Source organism: Malaclemys terrapin, chromosome 17 (genome assembly GCF_027887155.1).
Source record: "Malaclemys terrapin pileata isolate rMalTer1 chromosome 17, rMalTer1.hap1, whole genome shotgun sequence".
Taxonomy (NCBI): Eukaryota; Metazoa; Chordata; order Testudines; family Emydidae; genus Malaclemys; species Malaclemys terrapin.
Genome location: NC_071521.1, coordinates 4,807,367 through 4,829,517, shown reverse-complemented (window position 1 = coordinate 4,829,517; position 22,151 = coordinate 4,807,367). Strand labels below are relative to the sequence as shown.

General features: G+C 48.0%; 1 protein-coding gene across 10 annotated transcripts in view; it reads left to right on the top strand.

The window, feature by feature from the left end:
- Positions 1 to 22,151, top strand: part of DAB2IP (DAB2 interacting protein) — a 407,650-nt gene that overhangs the window by 290,167 nt on the left and 95,332 nt on the right. The window contains exon 1 of one of the 10 annotated variants that reach the window (XM_054007205.1): positions 4,563 to 4,758. The exons of the other annotated variants lie outside the window; for them this stretch is intronic. The gene's annotated coding sequence lies outside the window, so the exon portion shown is untranslated. Of the gene's footprint in view, positions 1 to 4,562; positions 4,759 to 22,151 lie in introns of those variants that run through there. 10 annotated transcript variants of the gene reach the window in all.

Below are 22,151 nucleotides of genomic sequence, written 5' to 3'. Positions count from 1 at the left end.
GACTGCCCCTTCCTGTCCTGCACATAAACACAATGTGGGAGTGGGAAGTGAACACGACAATTGGGCCCCGTTTTGATGGATTACACCACTTGAGAGCCAGTCCTGTGAGGAAGGAAGTGATAGAGATGTAGTGGAGGAGCTGCACACTCTGAAAGCTCTCGGGGAAGGTAAGAGAACCACAGCAGGGTGGGATTTCAACTGAGAACATTGCTATATGTTCAGAGCAGTTAGGTTGTTGTGGCAAGCTTTAGCCTGGCTGTGATTAGCTGGCTCATCTGTGCATGGCTGTTCTGTCCTGTATCATGTGAGGACCTTACGAACGTGTCGTGCTTATAACAAGTGTCTTAGCACTTTTGAGGGACACTTTATTTTTCAAGGCTCTGCCTGAATTCCTGATGGTGCCATGGAATCAAGAGTTGCCAGCAGATCTGTTTTATCTACACAGATCCAAAGAATCACGTTGATTTCTCAGGCCAGCTTTCTGTCTTTTCTTTTTAGCATTTAAAAAAAATGGTACAATTGAGTCTTTACTAGGGAAATAGCGGAAGTCCTTGAGCTGTCCTACAGCAGTAGCAACACAAGAGAGCCTGCGTCAGTGTGTGGGCTTATTTTGCCATTGCTCCCGATCTCTAGTGTCAAAGGGGTGGCTAGTCTCCCCTTCATGCATGTGTACCGCTCTTCACTCCTATTAACACTAATGGAAATTACCCATGCATATGGAGAGGGAGGAGAGAGTCCTAAATCTTAGCGCAACCTCAACATGAATTTTCATCACCCAGGTTTCAGGAATAATAAACTGTGGCTGGGTTTAAAACAAAGGGGTGAATGGGTGAGAGTGTTGGGACCATTCAGAATATCTGTAGATGAGCTGATGAAATATGAGCAGTAAAAATAAATTGAATATTTCAGGGCCTAAGCAGCCTGCTTGTAGGGGCCAGGAATGCCATTTCCCCTCAGTATGTAGGATTGCCTTCCTTTGAAACATCCACTATTAGCTGCTGCTGGGGGCAGGATACCATACCAGATGGCCTAGGGGTCTGATCTGGGATACTCTGCTAGAGGGATACATAAAAGCACAAAGACGATAAGTGTCTTGCCAAAGGCCATCAAGTGAGTCAGACCTGACCACAGCTCCCAGGGTTCTCAGACTGCTCTTTCTGTAATGATCATGTTTAGTTCATACATAATACTTATTAAATATTAATCATCAGTGGGGCCCATTCTCAATTGGGTGGGGCCCAATCTCAATACACATAACAGGTGGCCATGCTTTTCAGGAAATACTGTGTGACCTCTCTAAGATTGCTGCTGGAAGCCCAGGACTGAGGGGTGTTGCTCTGAAATGGGTTGTATTTATGAAGAGGGAATTTACCATGTATGTCACAGAAGTGGTACCAGAGCTGAGACCTACCAGCTGTACTTCGAATTGTTTTACCACCACCATTCTCCATGGGCATTTTCACTCTGTCTTCTTTTGCTGGTTAGTCGTGAGATAATGAAACCAGAATCCCTGCCCTTCCCTCTGCCCTAATGATCAGCTGACAGAAGGGGCTCAAGCGCGGACATCTGAGCCACATGAGAATCTCCTTAAAGTCAAACTGCTGGGCCCCAGAGACCCTGTTAAACACACAGCTGTGATGCACAGTAAATCTAGCTCTTAAATAGGTTTATTCCCTGATCAAGCACCCTGGAGGCCCCTTAGTCTTCACGCACATTCAACCTGGTGTTAATTATAGGGCTGAGCCTACGAAGGTCAGGTCTCATGCTATTCATACTGGAATCATATTCCTAACCAAGTTTATTATTTTAATACGAGGGATGAACTGTAATGCACAATAATATGCCAGGTCCAGGGCTCTTAGGAACAGACCTGAAACGGTACATATTTATGGGCAGTATTGTGCGAGAACATGACAAAAATGAATGATCACATTCTCTAGTATAATCACTATACAAAACAATGGCTTTGACTGAAGGCAAGTAAAAAAAATTCTACACAGAAGAAAATGTACTACCAGGTCCCATATTATAGACTGGCGAGATATAACTGTGTCTTTCTATGTGTGTGTGTATAGAACATACGTGTGTGTCCAAACCATTTAAAGGACACTTAGGCCCCCAAGATACCTTTGCTCATGAAAGAGAAGCTCCATGTAGCAGCCCTGGAAAAATATCTGTTGTATTTTTATAAGACTTTTATAGTGTGAAGAGTCATAGAAATGTCGGGTTAGAAGTGACCTCAAGAGGTCATCTAGTCCATCCCCCTGCACTGAGGCAGGACCAAGTATTATCTAGACCATCCCTGACTGGTGTTTGTCCAACCTGTTCTTAAAAACCTCCAGTGATGACAGGGATTCCACAATCTCCCTTGATAATCTGTTCCAGAATTTAATTACCCGTAGAGTTAGAAACGTTTTCCTAATATAACTGAAATCTCCCTTGCTGCAGATTAAGCCGATTCCTTATTGTTCTGCTGTTATTAGATGTTTGGTTCCTCACCAGTGCAATGCTGCAGAGAAGGCATAGCTGCATCCTTGCCACATTTTCTTATTTAACAGGGACAATCTCAATATTTTAGCAGATTATTTGGCATTTTCCGTCATTCTGTCCTCCCAGAAAGTTCTCTGTAGACCATGGCATTTCTGTGCAGTTCAAAGGAGTGTCCCTATTTATCTGCCAAGTCCTGCCAATTATATTTTGGAGTCTAAGCTGGTTGCATCCTTATAAAGATTACGTAAAGCACGTAATTTTAAGAAGGCAGAGGGCCAATTCATCTGGTTTATTTACTGCTACTGCTATGAGACTGGGCAGTGGTAACTGGAGTTACTCGGCTGTGGAAAGCACTTATGTGTGTTAAAGCAGAGGACATCTGTGCCCATTAACACCAATGTTCAGAGAAGCTCAACTGGGTGGGGAGCCCATTTATTTCTAGTCCCACAGCTGGGTTCTGGTAGAAGGCCTGGACTGGCAGACAGCAATGAAATGGCTGCTAGAAATATTTGGCAATGTGACCGTGACAGTAAGTGTATTCAGACTCATTATTAAGAGAGTGACATAGATTCAGGACATATTTTATTGTTATCATAGTAGGAAAATAGATACCCATCCCTTCCGGAATGAATGCAAACAAATTTGCAGACTGCACCAATTGATTTAAAAGAAAAATACAGGGATGGCAGGTGTTAGGAGACTGTGCCTGAAATAGAGTTTGGATTAACAGGAATTCAAATAAGCCCCCAGATTTGTGCCTTTGTTTTTGTGTTTTATGATGGTTTTTTCTTTTTCCCATCTGGGATCAAAATAATGCAAGATCTGCTCTGCTCAATCTGATTCGTCATACGGGAACTGAACTACCAGATCCCAGTTGTTTCAGCCCAGTAAGCAGCTCCCTGCGGCATTGACAAACATTCACAAACACAGATAAGCATAAGTAGTTGAAACACAAATACCAGAGCCTGCTCAGGCCCCTGATTGTCATTGCAGAGCCCTTGAAGTGAGCCCCACTCCACTGCACAGTGTGAGAGCAGAAGTTTGATGGAGGCAAAGTTATCTAATGGTTAAAGCAGTGGGCTAGCAGCCAAAACGCCTCGGTTCTGTTCCCATATCTGTCATTGTCTTTCTGTATGACCCTGAGCAATGGACTTCTTTGGGCCTCAGTTTCACCAGCCATAAAATAAGAAATATACCAGTCTGATGTGGTGTGACAGTTAAAGGGACACAACTTAAAAATCACATCCGATTTTTTTATGATCCCGGTGACCTAATGACTTTAGTTTGTTTGCCTCTGTGCATTTGACAGCACGTTGTGTATAGTCAACTTTATTTTTCTTTCCCTGGTGTAGCTGTTTGTGTGAGTATTTTGCATAGCAACTGGAGGGAGAAGAATGGGTGTGAAACCACACCAATCAGTGGGGAGTCGGGGGCAGATGTGGGGACTCTCATACTTCTGACTCAGGGGGTTTTAATTGACTCGATTTCCAGCTGACAGCCTCCCTTTAGTAACAAATTATTATTGATTTATTGGTTATTTCTCTGAATTGCCCTAGGGCCTAGAGGCCCAGCCCATTTTTGCCAGCTGCTGTACAAATTCAGAATAAAAAGGCCACTGTTCATAAAGCACCTCTTGGGCCTCAGATAGAGGTACTAGAGACATGCCAAATGTGTGTTTGTTTCAAATAAAAGCATTGTTCTTTTATTTGAACACCAGGGGCCTGATGCCCCATTTGGGACACGCCCCAAACTTGTTCTGAAACACGTGAGCTTGGGGTTCTCCAGGAAGGCAGGATTGGGCCCAACAACACAGGGGCTAGAAAAACAGCTGTTAATTCCTCCATTATAATCTCTAGATTTAGGGGCACTATTAATTTTTTTTAATTCATTTTTAAAGTTTGAAAATAAGTGTATTTAAATTTCTTCTACTGTCTGTGGGGTTAAAAAGAAGCTCTGTGCCTTTAAATTTGGAATAGCTGGGAGTTTGAGCACTGTCCCTTTAAAAGCACATTACATAGAGTTAGAATATAGCCTTTGTTTAACTAGTGATGATTGTTCCCAGTGGACTGCACTGGAATGGTTTACGGAGACCAGAGGGGGCTAAGGCTTGGGGCCAATAGTCAGCTTACAGATCGTAGCTGTTCAGACCATACAAGGAGGAAAAGAGAGGAACAGGGTGATCTCTGCACTTCCTGCAGTGGATTTGGGAGTTTACATTCAATAGTTCTTCCTGGTTCTGGAAAGTGGGCAAGGAAGGGTTGAACTATGGTAAGTTCTTCCATCTTAATTTTGTGTGTGTGTGTGTGTGTGTGTGTGTGTGTGTGTGTGTGTGTGTGTGTGTTACAAGGGGAGGCTTAGAGCATGCTGTTCTTTGTGAACATGAGGAGAAATAGCAGCTCCTCGTTTCTTTCAGTGCGTTTTCTTTAACCATCTTCGACATCCTTAAAATCTCTGCTTTTCCTTACACTTTTTTTTTTTTTTCCAAAACTCAGGGCCTCTTGTCTTTCGTTTAATTTTTCATTTAATGAAACATCCCCTTAATTAAATTTAGTTTAACAAATCCCAGGAGAGATTATCGCATGACAAAAAGCAATCTGATTTTTTTATTATTATTATGGTGAAGTAATGAAATCTGAATTTTTATCATTCGTCTGCCCCCTCCCCCGAGTATGTGTAATTCACAGGGTTAATGATTTAAGATGAAAGGAAATGTCAGATTTGCCACTTACGCTGAACTGATCCGATTAACGTCCTATTCGTGTTCTTTCTTTCTAGTTTTTTTTAGTTCCTGAGATTGTGTTATTCTGGGTTAGGACATACAGTGTATGTAATTGTATGTAAGTTCTTGCCGGTTTCTATGCGTTTGTCTGGTATGGTGAGGATATTTGATTTCACAACTACCAATGAGGATTGGAGATAGAGTGACCAAATGTCCCGATTTTATAGGGACAGTCCCAATATTTGGAAGTTTATTGTATATAAGCGCCTACTACCCCTCACCCCCGTCCCGATTTTTCACACTTGCTGTCTGGTCATCCTAATCGGAGAACAACAAATAATAATACAAAGATTGTTAGGGACTAGGAAAATTAAAGAGAAATAACAGATTTCTAGGGAAAAGTCTATTAAGTAACAACTAGTTTGACAGCCCTGCTGAGCTCATAGCTCAGAGAAAACAGGCTGAACCCTGAAAACCTCTCTGATTTTCTAAAATTTTCTCATTCGGGAACATATTGCTTCTTCAACTTTGCCTCAAACAATTGCAGTTACAGTAAGTCAGGTCAGACAATACTGGATTTCCTATTGAATTTGACTCGTATCGGTTCGCGCTCTCTCTCTCTCTCTCTTTTTGCCTTTCCTGGCCTGAACTGTGTTTAAATTATTTCCAGACCTACTCATAAATCCTGGTTGAAGGCTAAGGAAGCGATTTGGACAGATACTGGCAGGCTGGGTTCTGGGAACAAGATTTCCCAAGCTCTGAACACATCCAGGCTCCAGAACCATGGCTTAAATATTTGGAACAACCGTCAAAAACTAGGTCACTTGAACATCAAAAATCTGTGTAAGGGGGAATATCCTGTCCAGGGGATTTGAAACTCTGCAAGTGTCTGGCAATTGTGGCCTGTCAGGATATCGAAACATGGCTTTGTAAGACATCCCTTTCCCATTGCTGTCAATACCGCACCAGTTCAGCCAACAGAAAAAAAAAAAAATCCTCCAGGAAATTAGCAAATAATGTAAAGGTTAAAGGAGGAGTCACTGTTCCTTATTCAGAGCCTGGCTGTTCAAAATTGTACCTCTTTGGCAAAGGACATATGCAGCAGATCTTGACAGCAGGAGAACAGACTTTATGCCTCGCTGGATAGCAGTCTACAGGATGGGAAGCGTAACGTATGGAAGTGACAATGCATACTGGAAGTGCAAACAACTACAGCTCTGGGCCAAAGTGATGAGGGAAGCAATATTAAAAGTAAAGAATAATATAAAATAGTTATTCAAGAGAAGGATTTCAGAGCAGTGGGGTTCTGGATCAGGCCCATCTCAGTTCAAAAAACACAGGATGTGTCATGATCACCGCTCTGAGATGCTCACCGTTCAGTAGAAGCCGCAGTACAGGGCATATCCCCTCACACAGCTGCATCCATCTCTGTCCCAACCCCCAGCTTGCTGACCTCCATCACTGAGACTGACTGGCAGCATTTGTCTTTCAGACACTTTTCCAGCAGAATCACCCCGCCTGCTGATTGTTATTTGAGCAGCACGCCACCTGCTGGCTGAGGTTCCTTTCCAGAACCCAGGACCAGCTCCAATCGCCAGAATACGGAATTTCTCCCATTGTCACAATAGGTCTCCTGCAGCAGTTGGGGTTAAACTGCACTCTCACAAGTCTGGCTAAATGGCCAGGCATGCTGTGCTCAGCCCCAGGCTGGTGCAGAAAATATTTGCCTTAATTAAAATGTGAGGAGCCCAACTGCACAGGGAGAGCGTCTTGCGTTTTAGTGACTAACAGACAGTGGCTCTGAGGGCGTGGAAGATGAGGGTTTAGCTGGGAGGAGTGGGGCAGGGAGAGGGAAGGAGGGAGATTTGGACATACTCCTCTGCTTGCGGCCAGCTACAATATTCCATTCCTCTGAGCACCCTCAGTTCTGCTGGTGAGGGGTGCTGGACCGGGCTGGAGGCTGCTGGCCGGAACAAGTTCAGCGCAGCTGGAGCAGCACAACCGCCCCCTCGCTCCACCCCGGTCCCGTATGGCCTGCTCAATGTGACTCAGTCCTGACCTGCTGGAATCAGCCTGAGGGGTTAGAGGTGAGTTCACTGCCCACGGCCTGCTCACCCTCTGGCCAAGAAGTTGGGGGGTGTCAGTTGTGGTGCTGGATTTCTGTGGTGTCGATGCTTGTCTGCCTGGAACTAGACTGAGGCTACCCACTAGTGTCACGTGGGTCCCCAGACAACCCTCCAAGGGTGCCAACGTTCAGTCCCACCTCCCTAGCTGTATTGTTGGGTTTAACCACAGCCTTTAGTAACTAAAACACAAGACGCTCTCCCTGAGCAGTTGGGCTCCTCACATTTTAATTAAGTTTTATGCTGCTGCTAATGTGGGTTGTTATTAACTGAACGCTACGGAGAACACCACTTGTACATCAGCTGGTGAGCCAGTCCCTAGCAGGCTCCGCCCTGTGGTGGATACAGACTGCATCTCCAGTGATGCCGGTTTAGTGTGTGTGTGCGGGACACGATGCGTCCCCACCGCCAGGCATGGAGTGCAGCAGCGGAGTGGAGGATGCCTACAGCACCATCCACACCAGGACACTGGAACGCTGGGTTTATGATAGCCACTGTCAGCAATGGGTCGCATGGGACTGGTGGTGTAGAGGGGCCAGAACCCTTTTCAGCAAGTAATTTAGCCTGTACCTTCTTGAAATTAATTAAATCATCTAGGAGATGCTGCAACTCTTCCCACCACAACCTGATTGACGAGAAACACAAATGTAAGATATTTGGTGTGATAATATAATATACATGGCATCTAAGCAAAGCCTCCTGCAGCCAGGAAACAGATGACCCATTCACCTTGCTATACAGACCCACTTTCCCTGGGAAGTGTTTAGATACCCAAGTGGTGGTAGCTCTAGAGAACCCTGCAATAGCTAGCTAGAAAATGAAGATGTTTCTTGAAGAACGACAGAAGCGTGTGCGACCCCCTACCCCTGAGCTGAAGAAGAAAGGGTTCCTTTCCCTAATGGGGAGTGGGTGACTTTCTTTCCTACAGGCAGTGGGCGCCTGACACTGGATAAGTAGCTGTGATGTGATTCATAAAAAGCTAATTTATAATTTGCTAGAATATAATCCTGTTTGATCAGTGTTATTCAGTTCTTCTTTCTTTTAAAATTCAGTGCACTTAACTACTCTACGAGGGTTTATGAATGTTTAAAAATTGCTTTGTGCTCCCTAAAGTAATTTGACAAGTCTGACAGCTATTGATTAAAAACCTGAAATTATTCAGGCTGCAGGATGACTTGGGGGATTAGATAGAAAGTTTTTTCAAATGTGAAAGGAAATAAGATGTTGGAAAGTAAATATGTTCTTGAATATTTTTGAAAAATCCATTACAACTGTGAAATTAAATTGAAATTAGATACTTGGTGTGGGGATGAAGGAACTAAATGCTGGCTTTGCTATGTGGGTGTCAGGGAGCAATCCACCAGCCCAGGTCTGAAAATCTCAATTGTACCCTGCAAAGTGCTAACAAAAGGACTCTGTGATGAAAAATCCATTCCAGGTCTCGATTAGGAGGGATCCTTCGAGGAACCCATTGATGGTCCCTGGTGCCAGCCACTAGAGTAAATGCAGTCATGTGGCAGCCCCCATCCTGAGGGCACATGCACAGCCGGGCAGATTCATGGACTGAGAGGGAGGTGCAAAGATGGGTTTGTGTTGGAGTTGCTGGGGCCTGGTTCAGCCCCATACTGAATTAGAAAAGCTTCAAGGCTGCCCTAACGTGTACTCCAAATGCAGTTGTTAGGTGGCATCCAGAGCCCCATGCAAGAGTGCCAGAAAACCAGCTATGCTCTTTCTTCCCCGCCAGGGATGCCCTGTTTCAGGGCAATCTCCCAACAGGCCCGTAAAACAGCTGTTGGGCCACTTTATCCGTGCCCCACCTGCACAAATCGGATGTGGCTCTGGGCAGGTCCTGCTTCTTGCTGTAGCTGAATTCAAACTGGGATCCTCATGTGTCCTTGGCAGCAAGTCTATCCAGTAACATCTATCAGCTGAGCCAAAAGGAAGCCTCTTCCCCTGGCCCAGCTGCCAGGTGCTGCACTAAACTGGATCCTAGCCCGAGATCAGTCAGCGGATAGGACTGTCTCCTTGCAGAGCAAGATGCCTCCAGTACCCTGAGAAGTATCTACCCCACCTGTAGGAGTTCTCCTTAGGACGAGCTGAAATCCAGCGATGGCAGCTGGGATTGTGGAGTAGAGAGTTGTTCAGCTGCTGCCTGCGTTGACAGGGTGAAGTCCCTCCTCTCCCTGCACCCACAGAGGGGAAACAGCCCCAGATCCTCAGATTCCCTTTTGAAATCAATGGGAATTAGGCACCTCAGAACCTTTGAGGTCCTGGGCCAGAGACCCCTCTGTCACTGCCTCCCAGGAGAACATCAGATTCAGTGTGTTCCATGTTCTCGACTCTCAAGAAAGGTTTCTATTGTTGGGGTGGGTTATTGTTAATATTGATTAGGAAAAATGAATATTTATAAGGGAAGAATCAGTGAGTACTGTAGGCTAGTATGAGAGATCCGGCCACTCTTGATAGGATCTGACTATTCGGCAGATGAGAAGAGTTCGCTAACGTCTAGTCCCTGTTTAACTGCGTGATTAGTGGTTGCTGCTTTCTCATTGGTTGTATTTATTCTGGCAGGTGTTTGCTGTTGATACTGTATTTTGGAATGTATTCTGAACATTATGCCTCTGTCTATGTAGATAATACAGCAGGATCTGGTATTGCTGGCCATAGCTTGCAGTTATGATTCATATCTGTGGATCAAAAATTGCTTTGGAAAAAAGCGATTTCCCACTGGTGCTGCTGTGTTTGTAATAATAATAAACATCCTGTGCTTCTTTAGCACCCTCTATTGCATGCTCTCAACACACTTTACAAACATCAATTAATTTAGCCTCACAGCCCCCCTGGGCGGAAGGTGTATATTTTACAGATGAAGAAACTGAGGCACAGGGAAGTGAAATGACTTGCTTTGAGTCACATAGTGAGTCAGTGGCAGGGCTAAGATTAGAACCAGATCTTCAGACTCTCAACCCCCATGCCATTAACCTCACACTTCCAACTTTTGTACTCTGGCTTATCAGTGGGGAACCGGAAGTCATTGTGCAGAATCTCTTGGGCGGTTTTGCAGGTAAGGAAGATTTTCACCCCTTTCCGAGGGCCACTCTGCCGCAGGTAGGAATGCTAGGACTTCTGAGAGTCAGTTGTGACCTGCTGACACGCCTTGGCATTCCAGTGCCTTCCAGAAATGGATCTGTTCTTGCAAGATTGAGATTTTGCTTCTGTGGGTGGGGAGAGGGTGTGAGGGAGTTTGTGTATGATGTGTGATGTTGTGAATATATTGATAAAGCAGCGTGGCAGGGTTACCTGAGTTGGTTGATTAGGCACCCACGGAAGTTAATGGCAAACAAGAAAAACTAAAGGCCTATGAAAGAGTTGCCTGTGTAATTGGCATATGGCCATTGCCTTCTGCTCTACTCAGCTTTGTTTTCGACTGGAGAGTTCTGTCAAGGTGACTAGAACCCCTTTTGACCAAAGGCACTTAGGCCTTGGCTACACTTACCAGGTAGTTCGACGGCTGGAAATCGAAGTTCTGGGTTCAACTTATCGCGTCTAGTCTGGACGCGATAAGTCGAACCCGGAAGTGCTCGCCGTCGACTGCGGTACTCCAGCTCGGCGAGAGGAGTACCGCGGAGTCGACGGGGGAGCCTGCCTGCCGCGTGTGGACCAAGGTAAGTTCGAACTAAGGTACTTCGACTTCAGCTACGTTATTCACGTAGCTGAAGTTGCGTACCTTAGTTCGAATTGGGGGGGGTAGTGTAGACCAAGCCTTAGATAGAAATCCAGTGGATATTACTGTCTGTTTCAGTGATCATGCCTGCACTGGTTGGTAGCCACATACCACTCACTGAACTCTGGAGGTCCTGTCCCTGCATGCATTGGGCTCAGTGTAAAACCCAGGATGGGTTCACTGGGGTCTGATTTCTTCTTTAGTTGGTAAGGGCAGCCCTCAGGCTATTACATGGAGCTCATGTGCAGTGTCATTTGACTGTGAACGATGTTCTAATACTGTTCACTGTGCATGGCCCTTTGTTGCATGTCAACAGCAAAAAATAAGCTTAAAAAATGAGGGAAGAGAAAGCAGAACTTAAAACCTTGTTACTGCTGGAAAAGATCAACGCCACACTCAAGACCAGCTATCTGTCATTCCTGCAGCAAGCCCGGATTATGCTTCAATGCTCGACCTCCAAAGCAAAAGTTAGTAATAATACTGACCCTGGGTGCACTCTGAACTTAGCGATCTCTGATTAAATGAGTTTTTCTTTCCTCGAGCATGATTTAGTTCTTATCTTCAGAACGAAGGCTTTAAGGTAAGAAAGTGTAGAGAAATTGAAGGACAATCTCTCCCCCCCCCCCCCCCCCACTCACTTATAATCTAGGACCTGATGACGCAGCTCAAAGATCAATCTTCAGTGGATTCCTATCTTGGAATTATCCTCTTTCCTGCTGCAATGACAGGAACCTCCTTCATCAGAAGAACTTACCCCCCTCTCTACTGGTAATGAGAGTGTGGAATGCGGAACTCTTTGCTAATCTTGTCCCTGCGCCTCAAGGCGAGGTGGCGAGCATGATAAGGACCCTGCAGTTGTACGTATAGTGGAAAGTCTCCCAAGCATGGGATAAATGTCATTAATGGATTTATCCATCAGCGGAACTTTCTGAGATGTTTAAAGCCGAAGGATAATGCCAGGGTACTGAGACTGGGGCTATGTTTGCTGCCTAGGCCACCAGCGTCTGTGTGTGGGAGTGACTGATTACTGTGGAAGGGACTCTGAGGCACTCTGCAGCATCTCCTGCCGCTGCCTACCAAAAGAAAGTCCCACCCAGGCCTTCTCAGCTAGAAGTTTGGTGGCCGCAACTCAAATTCAGCCTCTTTACGGGCAGATGAATGTTGTGTAAAACCCCCTTACAAATGCATCTACGCTCCATGGGGAAACTTTGGAGGGACAGCGTGACAGCAGTAGGTTGGTGATTTCTTGCTTGTCCTTGCAATGGTTTAGCGAGTCCAGAGGACAACGCAGTTCTGAGCAGAACTGTTAGCATACATGCACAGAGTGCTGTAGAGCCTGTACCAGTGCATTCTGGGACACCAGCAGCACCTAATCCATGGTGGCCAGCCAGCCCCGCTGCTGGGAGCAGACCCTCTAAAGGCAAGGCACTGCATGTGTTGGGGGATCAGTTGCAGCATTCATAACTTCCCATCCACAACAGGGAGGCATCACTGTACGTAGCACAATTAACCGGGACCTACACAGAAGACCTTACTCCAGGCACTGAAACTAACCCGTGCCACCAGTACCTGTAAAACACACAGGGCAACATCATCCATGCTGTGCAAGCCCTAAGGCATCATTTGCTACACTATTTCCGTCTGGCGGCAGACAGGCCATTAATATACATCTCAAAGCCAAGGCTGTCAGCGTTTCGTTTTAGGCTCACCTACAGCAGGGAAAGCCTGTATTCTGGCCTGGAGAGCCAGGTGGAGAAATACGCATCATGGGCAGGGTGCTGGAGCTTCGCCTGGTCTCACTGGCTAACAGTCTGTGCCTGTTAAATCAGCAAGCACCAAATATGGACACATAGCAGGGGCGTATTGCCTGTTGGCCATTTATTTGTGAACCTCTGTTTACAAGTGCTTTGGTCTTGGAAGAGAAAAAAAATGAAGAGATTTCTAATGAAGTGCCTTGTAAAAAACCCCTATGTCAGTGATGGCCTGTTTAGGTAATTGTGTTAGGCCTCGATCCTGCAGTGTACAATGCCTAGGCAGATTCTGTGCCCACATAGATACAGAGCAGCTCCATGCAGGTTCGCCAACTGCCTGTGCTCTGTATATTGAAGAATCCGAGCCTTATTTTGTAAAATAATCGTTTTCCTTAAGCTTAGTACCAAAGACACACAATCTAGCCATCCAGCTTTTAGCAAGAGAATAAACACAGTGAATATTTTTATACATATTTGTATGCAATGTACTACTCGGTAAATACATTTCTATGGGATTTTATATTTGTAAAAAAAAAAAAAAAATCTAATTGATTTGTTTCACAAGGAGCTGTGCAAATCCACTGCTAGGAATAGGTTTGCCGCTACTGGCCAATTGAATCTGCTCATTTCCTGGAAAGTCATCCAACCACTACTTCCCTAATTTGATTGCTGTTGTTCGAGTGTTTCTGTGCCGCGTTGGCATGGCATCCTGACAAATGCTTCAGGATTCTGAGGGGGCGTTGAAATTACTTCTGTGTACGGATCTAGCAAAACTTGTCAGAAATGATTCTGCTGATCTCTTAATTAGGGTTTTGTGGGGAGTAGCACAGGGTAGGAAGGGAGTAAGACTTGACTGAGAGATGTACAACAATCTGCTCTCAGTCTGCTGTCCTGTGTTGGACTGAATGCACTGGACAGCTTTACATTTCTTCTGGTTCAAACCCCAAACAATATTTTAACATTTTTGTTTTCTTTCCCCCCCATGTAAATGCAAAGCATGTTTGCCAGTCGCAGATCAGATGGAACGATGATCATTACTCAGAAGTTGGGGAATGATCATTACATATTTAATATCACCATCAATATAATTACATGGCTCTGCTGTCAGTTCTGGTGTAAGCGTATAGCTTTCTCCTAACGCTTTGGTTATGTAGTATGTTCATGTTTTCATCTGATGAAAGCAGAGGCCTCGTCCCATGGTGAAGAGAGGTCTGAGCTGAAAGTTTACTCGACACATTGTTCTTCATGGGCAGTAAATATGTCTTCCCAAGCCATTGTCAATGTACCATTTGTTTAAGGGAAATAGTTTATGGTTGACAAGAATATTCAAAGACTTCTAATGTGGGACAAAGTAAATGCCTTGTGGAGTACAGTAGTTTTCCTTAAAGGGACGTTGGCTAGAATGGACGGGGCCAGTGTTTTACTCACCTTTACAATTTTATTTTCATTTTGTGGTTTTGATCCCTTAAAAATTATCCTGCAAGTAGAGCTGGATGAATAGGGGATTGTAAGACAAGGGGGAAAATCAGGTTGAGCCATAAACAAAAATTTTAGTGAATTGAAGAGTCAGGAAAAAATCATTTGGGGTTGAACAAAATGTTTAGTTTCTATTTTGACCATTTAAAAATGTTTTTGAAATTTTTAAGAATAAAACTAAAGGAAATTTTGAAATGAAAAGGGTTTTCAAACTAAAAAATTGAATGTTTTTGTTTTGAAAATGCTGTAACAAAACATTTTGATTTGAATTCGTGAAATGTTTTGATGTCATCGAATCTGCATTTTTATCTGGAAAAAAGTGTTAGCTGAAAAATGTTGCCCAGTTCTGCCTGGAAGTACTTACAGTGCTAATTCCCTGGCACTACAGCTTACCGGGGTGTTCCTGCAGTATAGTGAACTGTTGCCCTAAAGTGCTGTAATGTTTTCCAAAGTGGGGGGGAAATATTTCAGCGTTCTACAGTAATGGGCCCAAACACTCCAGTTGATGTGAGTATTTATTTGTGCAGTGTTTGGGGGCCATTCCTGTAGTGCATATAGTCTTTTAATAGGGCACCCTTCAGAGTTCTGGCTGCAACATTGTGACTGGTGCATGCACTGCCCCCATCTTCTGCTCCTTGTGGGCTGGTAGCTTATTGAAATTCACAAGAATTTATGTCAGGTGCTGGGAGAAATGGAATCCTTGTAAATTTCAGCTAAAATATCCGCAGGAATAAAGCAGGCAGGCAGAGCTGAGCCGCAAGGGGAAGGGAGAGAGCAACATTCATGGGACACTTGTTAGCCAAGGCACACCCAGCTAGGTCACGTATTTGTCCTCCCAGCCTTGGCACACCTTCCCTTTTATTAACTGAGAGTCCAGTGTTCAAACATTTTGAAGCTGCTTTTAATGATTTTAGCAAGCTGGGTTGTTCTCTGAGAAACAGTTTGTCTGGATCTCATTTAAATCAAACCAGGGTTGTTGTGTTGCAAATCTGGAAGGTCACTGGATGACAGGAAAACAACTGTGAATTAAATGGATGCGATTCTGCTCCCCTTGCACCAACATAAGGCCCCAAGCTGGAAACTCTTAGGCGTGTATGTAGTCCTCTTGGAGTAATGGAATTACTCATGGGAGTAAAGCCGCTCACAGGCTTCCGTGTTTGCAGGATCTGGCCCTCAGTCGGGTACCTCAGGCTAGGTCTACACTACAGCGGGGGGTCGACCTAAGATACTCAACTTCAGCTACGTGAATAGCGTAGCTGAAGTTACGTATTTTAGGTTGACTTACCTGGCTGTGAGGATGGCGGCAAGTCGACCGCTGCTGCGCCGCCGTCGACTCCGCTGCCGCCTCTTGCTGCGGTGGATTTCCGGAGTCGACGGCAGAGCGATCAGGGATCGATTTTATCGCGTCTTCACTAGACGCGATAAGTCGATCCCCAATAGACCGATTGCTACCCGCCGATCCGACGGGTAGTGAAGACGTGCCCTCAGACTCCATTGAACTGACGGATACTGCACCAGTATAAAGCAGGTGTGAGAGAGAGAGGAGACTTTTTACTGGAGCACGACCATTTTGTTTGTTTAATATTCTAAAAGCAGAGCTAATAGCTATTTTTATCTCTTTCTGCCTTCCCACGTACACAGTCTCTGGTGATGTTTAGCTTGACAGGCCGGGCTGCAGTTATGATGCCCAAAATCTTGAAACTGTCATGGAATGAGGAGAGAATAAAACCCCTGGCTTAGATAAAAGAGCCAGGGAGTCGGAAATGCTGCGTGCGGCACACTTCTCGTCCTCAGAGAGGCTTATTAAATTACACTGGGGAAGCCTTTATGGTGCACAGCTAAAATGGCTTTCAGGCTCCACTCTGGATCTCATTGGATTGCATAGCCCTGATGAAGCTACTTGCACAGCTCCACAATCAAAGGCGTTAAAGCTTTTTTCCCCTCGCTTTCAAGACAGAAGTGACACATGGTGTTAAAGATAGGCCAGGACTAGTTCGACCACATATATAAAGTACCTCTTGTCCAAAGGCATCAGAGCACTTTCCAAACATTCATTCCTTCTCAAAGCCCTCCTATGAGATAGGCCTGTGAAATTAGACCCATTTTACCCAGTGGGGAAACTGAGGCAGATAAAGGTTAGTGATTAGTCGGGGTCACAGAGCAAGTCAATAACAGAGCTGAAAATAGACCTCAGAAGTCCTGGCTCCCATGGACATTGGAGCTTGGATCCTCAAGCTTGCAATTTCCTCTCATTACGTTCTTTGGTCTTGACACTAGCATTTAACACCAAAGTAATTTGCCTCTTGTGTCTGGGATTTGTCTGCACGTGTATCTCCAGGGCTGTGGGGTTCCAAAAGCCTCCACAGAGCATTGCTAACATTTTGGTCGATACCTGATATTCACCACCTTTGAGTTTCACTATAAACCCGGATCAGGATTGCTAAATTTTGTAAACCTCGCCAGCAGTGCTGTGTCTAGGAATGTGCTGTGGTGGTTTCATAGGGATTTGATGCAAAACCCAGTCGTTTAGTTGAGTTTTGGAGTTGGTTTAAAATTCAAAGTGAAACAGGGACGGGCGTGGAAGAGTGATTGAGAACCAGCAGGGTCAGAACAGGAGCAAATATTTGTCCAACCTCCTGTGAAACAGAATACTGACTTTCACCACAACTGGAGGCAGCAGCCCCTGTAAACTCTGGGCAGGGCTGGTGTGATGAGCATCAGGTATCAGCCAGAGCACAGACACCTCTTTTTATTTGGCATGTTCTGAACGATGTGGTTTGGAACCAGTTTTAACACCAAGCCTTTTCCCCATCTCTGCCAGCATCCTGAGTTTTATTAATGTGCTGTCCTCAAGCAGGATCCGAACGCTAAGTCGTATGCAGACGCTTGGAATTCGGGCCCCTCTGTGGGTTTCCATAAGGGTCTCTTTTCCTTTCGATAAGAGGAGAACATGGTTCATTATTAACAAAAACAGATGGGTAGTGAATGAATCGTCTTTCCCAATCTCTCTGCTAAAGTGTATCATTAATTAAACATCAGCAGGGATGTGTGTGCTTAGCAGAATGTGCTCCACCCTGGAGAGTACACTGCTCGGGGTTGGGAATGGGTGCAGCGCCTCCCCTGCTCGGTCAGATCCCATGCGCCCAAGATACTCCGTGACCAGTGTATGTGGCTGAGGGCTAAGTCTTGGTGTATGCAGTGTAAAAGCCTCGTTGGAAGCCTCAGCTAGCCCCGGCTAACGGTCACAGAGAGGCCAGGGACCGAACTGGGCCAGGACGCTGGCCCAGATGATCCCGCCTCATCTGATTGGCAGAGCAGTGCCGGGGAAGCTTGCTGTGCTGCCTGCCTTGTACCTGTTCTGGGCGGAAAGAGAAGCTGTCGCTCTCCCGAGGGCTGGTGTTAACGCTTTTCACCAGCTCTAAGCTCATTTAGAAAACAAAACAAAACCCTACATTAGCATCCACTCATTTGTAAAACATGGACTTGCTCATTGTGGGCCCTTCCGAGAGAAGGCACTTGGCAGCTCCTCTGAAGTTCTCTATATGCTGCATGGCGACTGCGAGTGCTTCTGGTTTTTTAGCAGAATCACGTGGGCTGGACAGGAGCAGGGCATCTTCTCCATTGCACTGCACTGGGGCAGGATTGATTTCAGTGTCCTTGTGCTATCCCAAATCATCCGCAAGTTGTCACCTTGTGAATTTCTCAGCTGCCCAAAGATGCTAATAAATCCGAACCCCTTTTCTCAATTGCTGGTTTTGATTATTATGACGCTTGCAATGTAACGATACTGTGCCTGCTTCGCCCCTCTCTAACTGCCTTCACCCCTGCGGGATGTGATTGGTCCTACTTCTGCTATGTAAATGAGATGCGACCTGAGATTATGGTGTGACTCAGTCACAGGAAGTAATAAGTTCCTCATAAACAGACAGGGTTCTGTAATTCCCACCGAGGAGGTGATGATTTCCTAATGCAGGGGTCGGCAACCTTTCAGAAGTGGTGTGCTGAGTCTTCATTTATTCATTCTAATTTAAGGTTTCGCGTGCCAGTAATACATGTTAACGTTTTTAGAAGGTCTCTTTTTATAAGTCTATAATATATAACTAAACTATTGTTGTATGTAAAGTAAATAAGGTTTTTAAAATGTTTAAGAAGCTTCATTGAAAATTAAATTAAAATGCAGAGCCCCCCGGACCGGTGGCCAGGACCTGGGCAGTGTGAGTGCCACTGACAATCAGCTCACATGCTGCCTTCAGCACACGTGCCATAGGTTGCCTAACCTGGCCTAATGGGTAGAGTTCTGAGAGCAGAGGCACAAGCTCTGCCATCCAGCCAGGGACTGGAGGGAGTCAGGCTCCCACGAGACCTTTCCTTTCTGTGCGTTTGTTTTAAAGCTACCAGCAATGGAATGAGTCTGGCAGATAAAGTCAGGTAGCTGCGGATACAGCACAGGCCGTGCCCTGGGGAGCTGGACGGCTCAGGGGATTGATAACCGGTAATGGAGTCTTTCCCCTGCACGCCACCAGTTTGAACCCTGCACAGCCTGAGCGTGACCGCACGTTGGGTGCCCCTGAAAGCTCCTTCAGGGCTAATATCAATGACCTAATCCCAGGCCATTTCTAGAGGCCCACACCATAAAACCTCCATTACCTCTATCAATCTGGTTAGCAGCTCCAGCAGCGTCCCAAGCTGGAATGGAGGGGATGCTGCTTTCCCCTCTCAGTGATGGAGGTCACTGGCAGGCCCGAGCTGTGGCTAAAGAGAGCCTGTTAGCCTCTAGGTCTGTCAGTCCAGCCCCTACCATCAGCACTAAACTCATGGAGTGTTGACTGGTCAGGCTGCGCCCGATGGGCCTTCAGTCTTCTGTGAGCCCTGCTCGCCCTGGGGAGGAACCTCACTTTGCTGGGTCCCTGTAGGTGTAGACAGGATAGATGGCTAAGGCCTGCCCTGCTTTGCTGGTTCAGAGGGGCCACACAACACACTCTTCAGACTGTGCTCCCACAGTTTTATGGAGCCACGTTGGCATGCTAGGGGCACAGCTTCAGAGTCGGCTCCAACCCATGGCTCTAGCCACCGGGAGATTAGGCCAGTTTCACCCTTGAGTTTCCCTCTGGGTGGGGCAGCATTGGTGAGGATGGTGGCTTTGAGCTCTCGTTCGTGCTGGCAGGCAAAGGCGGTTGTGACTCCAGTTGTGGGCGGGCTGGACTTTGCTTCGTGGTGTTTATGGCGCAGTGGCATGTACGTTTGGGAACTCACCTGCCGCTTTTATTTCCAATCCACTGAAATGACAAAGAAAGCCCGGCAGTCCCTGCCTGCTGGGTTTTGAGGACGGGAGGGTCAACACACAGCTAACCAACCCCGCACTGCAGGAGAGAGGTGAGTCATGCTGACATTTGAGGAGGAATTGCTTATGCCGTGGCCAGCCTGGACCCACTAGCGAGACTATCCACCCCAAGCCACTGTCTGTAACAAGGGCTCTTCCCGAGCCCGTTGGCTTCTTGTCCACGCTTCCCCTGCTGGTGTCCTCCCACAGGCTGATGTGCTGCCTGCCCGGCTAGTTGCGTTGGCTACTTCAGCAAAGGGCGTAAGGGCAGGGAGAGATGTCCTCTGTGAGCTTTCTCTGCCCCCTGCCCTCACTGCTCTCACTGCCCCAGCTTCCAAGTGGCTTTGGGTGTGTGCGGGGCTCCCCTCCTTTTGGAGGTCTGTGTGTTTCTAATGGGGCCTTTTCTTTCTTCAGCCAACTTGCTGCTTAACCCCTGGGCAGGGAGTGAGTAGGGTTACCATACGTCCGGATTTTCCCGGACATGTCCGGCTTTTGGGGGCTCAAATCCCCGTCCGGGGGGAAATCCCCAAAAGCCGGGCATGTCCGGGAAAATCGGGAGGCTCGGCCGGGGCCTCTTTGTGCGGGGCCGGGGGCATGGTGCCGGGCCGGGCCCGCGGGGCCGGGAGCCGGCCCGTGGGGCTGGGAGCTGGGAGCCAGCCCGCGGGGCTGGGAGCCGGGCCGGGGTCGGGGAGCCGGGCCCGCGGGGCTGGGAGCCGGGAGCCGCGGGCCCGCGGGGCTGGGAGCCGGGCCGGGGTCGGGGAGCCGGCCCGCGGCGCTGGAAGCCGGGAGCCGGCCCGCGGTCGGGGAGCCGGCCCGCAGGGCTGGGAGCCGGGCCGGGGAGCTGGGAGCCGGGCCGGGGTCAGGGAGCTGGGAGCCGGGCCGGGGTCAGGGAGCCGGGAGCCGGCCCGCGGGGCTGGGAGCCGGGCCAGGCCCGCGGGGCTGGGAGCCGGGAGCCGCCGGCCCGCGGGGCGGGGAGCCGGGCCGGGGTCGGGGAGCCGGGAGCCGGCCCGCGGCGCTGGAAGCCGGGAGCCGGCCCGCGGTTGGGGAGCCGGCCCGGGGTCGGGGAGCCGGGAGCCGGGCCGGGGTCGGGGAGCCGAGAGCCGGGAGCCGGCCCGCGGGGCTGGGAGCCGGGCCGGGGTCGGGGAGCTGGGAGCCGGCCCGCGGCGCTGGGAGCCGGGCCGGGGTCAGGGGGCTGGGAGCCAGGAGCCGGCCCGGGGGGCTGGGAGCCGGGGGTGGTCGGCCAGGGCCCGAGCCGACCCAGGCTGGAGCCGCCGGGGGCCAGCCTGGGCCGCGCCTCCTCCCCCCCACACTCCCCCCCACACTCCCCCTTACCTGCTTCAGGCTTCAAGCAGGGGAGGGGGCGGAGACTTTGGGAGGGGGCGGAGTTGGGGCGTGGGCGGGGTTGGGGGCGGGGCCGGGGCCCCCGGGAGTGTCCTCCATTAGGAGGCACAAAATATGGTAACCCTAGGAGTGAGAGGCGTGTGTAATGGGGAAGGGTGCTTGCTTGCGGGGGGGGGGGGGGGGGAGGCGGGAATGGGAATGGGGTCTGAAGAACAGGCCGAGTGGATCTAGGGCAGCTGATGCAAAGGGATGAGTTCGTCTGTAACTGGACACCAGTGTCTCAGAGACCCTGACGTTTGGGGAACTGTGCCCTGTTTGGTCTCGCTCCCTCTGAAAAGCCCTTATTCCCCCTGGTCCTGGCTTGTCAGTGTTGGGAAGGCTCTTCTGTGTATGACAGGGACTGCGTCTAGGAGAGAGCCCGGTTGTGGTGGGATAACACAAGAGGCCTGTCTGCAAGGAACACAGCAAGGCAGATGATGCAGCACAAATGGGGGTGGGTGTCTGTGGCCTCTTCCTTGCTGGCATCTCTGGTGCCTTGGGGGAACCTGGCTGCAAAATAGGATGATTGTTAAAGGCACTTGAACTACAAATCTGCCAGCTGCCTCCCGCAGTGGAGTGGATCCTGATTTACCATTTGCATTGCCCGAGTAAATCTCCCTGCTAACAGCTGACTGACAGGCTGCTAGCTACACCTCCCCAGCCTGGCCCCAAACCTGAGCTGGCACAAACTAGGGAGAGGCTGCAGCCCTTTGAACACCCTGCCTTCCGTCTTATCTGACCTTATTGCTCAGCACAGAAAGCTATGCTGCACTTCAAAGGCCCTCTGCTAAGTATACACGCAGAGGGCCAGATTCTGGTTTCGGCTATGCTGGCGTAAATCCAGAACATCCCTTCAGCAGGGTTACCTCGGGATTCCCCCCGTGTGACAGAGCAGACTATGGCCCTTAGTGTTCAAATGGAGATTGGTGCACTGGCTCTGCCCTCCCGAGGAAGGAATTCACATCCTGGCTCAGGAGTGAAAGTGGTTTGTGGCCTGCTCCTTTGTGGGCGTCAGTAATTTCATACAGTAAAACACCCACCCCTGTGGTAACCTCGTTTTCAGGGTCAAAACCTGCGTGGAATAAAAATGGTTTGAATGTGTTACAAAAAACAGAACAAAGAATGTGTTGGTTTATTTCCCAGAGGGATTTTAACCCTTCCCCTGCAA